Genomic DNA, 4210 nt, shown 5'->3' on the forward strand with positions numbered 1-4210 from the left:
AAGACCCCCATAATACTTTTACAGTCTGCTTGTAACTTACCCTAATAAAGAGTAATGTTGCATCTCCCTGCCAAGGTCATCCTCGGAGGAGATGTGCAGTGGAGTGAATTAGCCTTGCTCTTACATTCATTTGAGCACTCTCATGTCAGTGGCTGGCCTCTTAAGTGCAGGCTCGTCTACTTCAGCCTTGCTTCAAAGGGCCGGGCAAAATGTCTTCTTCCAAAGTTGAACGACAGAATGTTTCTTGTGGGTGTCTAAATAATACTTCAAAGAAGACCAAATAAGCGTGAGAGAGAATGTTGTTGACATGCAGAGGTTATTTCAGTATTTGGCTGGCACAGATATTTATTTTGTTTATATATTCTGTTTATATATTCCATGTTCTCTTCAACAGCAATCCCCAATTTCTTGATGTTTACAGCATCAAAACACCACAACATACATACATTATTGTCAATCCGCTGATGATTGCTTGATTATATAAGAAATGAACAGCATACTGCCTTTGAAATCAACTGACTACAGTTAAATAGAAACCACCGTCATTTGAATACTGTATCTGGATGAATACCATTGCCATTCCCCCCCTGTAAGTTCTCCCATTACCTAGTCCAGGCGGGGCACTAGGTCGTATCCCATTAGCCACCTCTCGGCTGGGCATGAGGTCCCAGGCCATTAGCCTGCTCTTTGCTGGGGCTCCCTGCTGGGGCCTCCTGGAACATGCTCCGGTACTTCTTAGTATTCCGTCGGAAAGAACAAAAAGTTGCAAAGTTATGGTGGGGGAAGAAAAAAAAGTGCTGAGCTTTCGTCTGCCTGACCTCCCGCCCGGCAGTCTTCTCATTACTTCCATTGCAGGTGTGTTGGCTTGTCCTCCTGGGAACTCCAAACTGTGTTCTCCGACTCGGCCCCCACGAGGGAACTGGAGGGGTAGAAAATAGAAGGAGGACGTACAGGAGGTTCCCAGAGCCTCCGTACCTCTCACGGTAACCACATCGCCCGTAGAGCTCTGGCAGCACAGCGTGGCATCATGCTGGACTTTAATGTAACAACACTAATGCTGAACAGGTTTCAGCAATGGGAGCGCTGCCATGGGGAGAGGAAAAGACAAGACACACGCACATAGTGTCGCCTGTAAGGCTTCAAAAAGTCGTCTTGAAGGTACAGGATTTATAGAGAAAGAATAGAGCGACGTCAGATGGTACACTCTGTATAAAAGCTGTGCATTTTTACAAGAACAATAATCCCCACTATCTCATTACATGAAGCTATCCCTAAGCCAATCGAAACATCACTGGCCCCCGTGCGGGGAAAAAAGCCTTCTTCACTTCACGGTTTACGTGTTGCTAGTCATGAGATGAAGTGATTGATTAAAATTGAGTGGGTAATGAAAGACGGCTCCTTCCCACTATGCTACCACAACGATGGCATACACCATCAGAAGGAGAGGGGGGGGGGAAGCTGTTTAAATGGTGTAATAAACGCAAAACAGACATGTACAATGACTTGTCAGCAAACATTTATTAACTCTGGAGCCTAGCCAGGCGTAGCGCTGCAGATGCCATCGGTTATTTCAGTCATATTTATTGGACACAGAGCGTGGGGTTTCACGGCTCATGAATAAGGAAAACACAACTCTTTTTCTTCTTTGCATGAATGTCAGCAGACGACGGCCGGCCGAAGAGCTAATGCGGCTACATTTGTAAACAGCGCTGGTTTAGCCACGGTTGACCACACACGCCACTCCTTCTCACCTTGGGCAGGGTATTAAAGTCGGGTTTATATGGTAGAGGAGAGAGAGAGAGAGAGAGAGAAAGAGAGAGAGAGAGAGAGAGAGAGAGAGAGAGAGAGAGAGAGAGAGAGAGAGAGAGAGAGAGAGAGAGAGAGAGAGAGAGAGAGAGAGAGAGAGAGAAAGAGAAAGAGAAAGAGAATGAAAAACAGAAAGAAAAACAGAAATACAGAAGGGAGAGAGATAAAGATAAAGGGCAAATATCAAAGTTGGGTCACTTTGGTAAAGGCGAGAGAGAAAGAGAGAGAACAGAAGAAAGAGATAGAGTATTTGTTGTTAACTACGCCTCGATCGCCTTCATTATCAGCATCAACTTTCATCTCGGGTATGTTGATCTAGTTCTGTAAGAGATAGAGGTCACCTGCTTGAGGCCTAACATTCACGATGAGCTTCAGCTAGCGGCCTCACAGACTTAGACTCAGACCTAAACAGAAAGTGAATTATAGAGACTCACACCCGAGCAGTACATTGGACATTGGTTAGAATTTTCCTATATTAGCTTCTGGCATTGGATTACCATAGTCTATTTAGTACCGGGTAGTTAAAAAATGGAAGACAGTTGACTTTGACATACTTTTCAGTGACTTTGGTGGCAAGAAATTGAATAGAACAATGTTATCACACACATCTTAGATTACATTACATACACTGCCTATGTGTCAAGGTTGTAAAATAAGAATTGCCTTTATAAATATTTAGATGGCTATTAAAAGTTTAGTGGTTCAAAACAGAAGGCGAGATGGGAGTGCATTACATGGGGAAGTTGAGCCAAATGTCCCTCTAAGATATTCATTAGATGGTTTCACATTATCAATAATGAATAATATATTAAACATCTTTGCCTCAAATATTTTAATGTCCTTTTCGGGACATTATAATTATACATATCGTCACCCTCAATATAAGGGATACTTGATAATGTGACTATGTCTTGCATATTAAAGCATGAGGTTAGCCCATTTTATGAATAATGAATTACAATTAGCGTTCCAATTAGAATGTGAAATATTCACAGGTTTTCCGTAATTGGCCTCTTAATGGATTTGGTAATGGTGGGATAGAAACAACACGACGCATAAAGCAGCGGGAGAGGAATGGGAGGGAAGACCAGATCTTGGAGTCGGGGAGCAATAGAAAGCACCCTGCCAATAATAACGACACACAAACATTTCCAGCCCAGATTCGAAACACAACTAAACTGCATGCGCTGAGAATGAAACCGAGGCAAAAGGGCTATTCGACTGCTCCCTGATTACCTGATGACAGCTGGTTCAACGCGTGGATCTGATTAGAGGAGCAAACACAGAGCGAGAATGGGAAATAATGCGGTCGGCTTTCACGGGAGATGCTCCTATGTTTGTTTGTGTTGGAGGAGTTTTAATAATTTGATTCTTGCTCTTGCCCGTTTCAGAAGCTCTGTGGAAATGGTGCAATAGCAGTCAACAACAGGTCGCGGGCGAGTTATAACTCATCACTGACACACAGAACCCACAAGAATCCGCCACACATAAATGCACACTTCATCTTCCATTCAAGGCAAAGCCAGAAGCACGTATGATGAATGCATCGCTTGCTTTCAAAAAACTCATTCTCTAATAGTATCAGACATACTTTGATGATGCAGAGTGACTAAATTGATTCTTGGAAAAACCGGTCCCTTATGTATGCCTCTGTGCGTTCGCTCAGCTTTATAAGCTTGATTATGGCTAAGAGCGTCCCAGCCATAGCTGGGGCTGTTGATAGCATCCACCGACACCGTCGCTAAGAACTAGAACGTTAGGGCCAATCACCGGCGTATTGCCGTGATGATATCAAAGATCAAAGCCTCCGTCGACTTCTGAGGCTGAATCAAGAGGCACCTCCTTCGAGGCAATTACCGAATGTAATACATGCATCAGAGCCGGGGAGAGGGAGGGAGAGAGAGAGAGAGAGAGGGAGAGATAGAGAGAGAGAGAGAGAGAGAGAGAGAGAGAGAGAGAGAGAGAGAGAGAGAGAGAGAGAGAGAGGATGGAAGAGGAAGGTGAAGGTGAGGCAGGAGAGAAGATTGCATCGAAGACACTACAGAGAGGAGTGCACTGTCACATGTTGAACGTGCTGCACCTCAGGAAGTTGGCTTCTCCTCCATGAATAATGATAGTGTGGGGGGGGGCTGGGCTGATGCGGCGGGTGTCGTTTTCCGTCGCATTTTTTTAGGGATTCCTAAAGGTTACCCTCACATTCATAACAGCAGCATTGGATGTGCACACGCGAGCAAAGAGCCCATTGCATGGGGGGCGGCCACTGCTAGGAGCCTATCCGTCTGACATTTTCTCTCAGTGCTGGTATTTGAACTAGCGTCTGGCACTGACAAATGCCATGGCTGTCGCAGGCACCATTTTAATTACACCTGACCTGCTCTTTGGGGGGACTTCTGGGATGAACTTA

The sequence above is a fragment of the Gadus chalcogrammus genome, chromosome 9 (genome assembly GCF_026213295.1).
Source record: "Gadus chalcogrammus isolate NIFS_2021 chromosome 9, NIFS_Gcha_1.0, whole genome shotgun sequence".
Classification (NCBI taxonomy): domain Eukaryota; kingdom Metazoa; phylum Chordata; class Actinopteri; order Gadiformes; family Gadidae; genus Gadus; species Gadus chalcogrammus.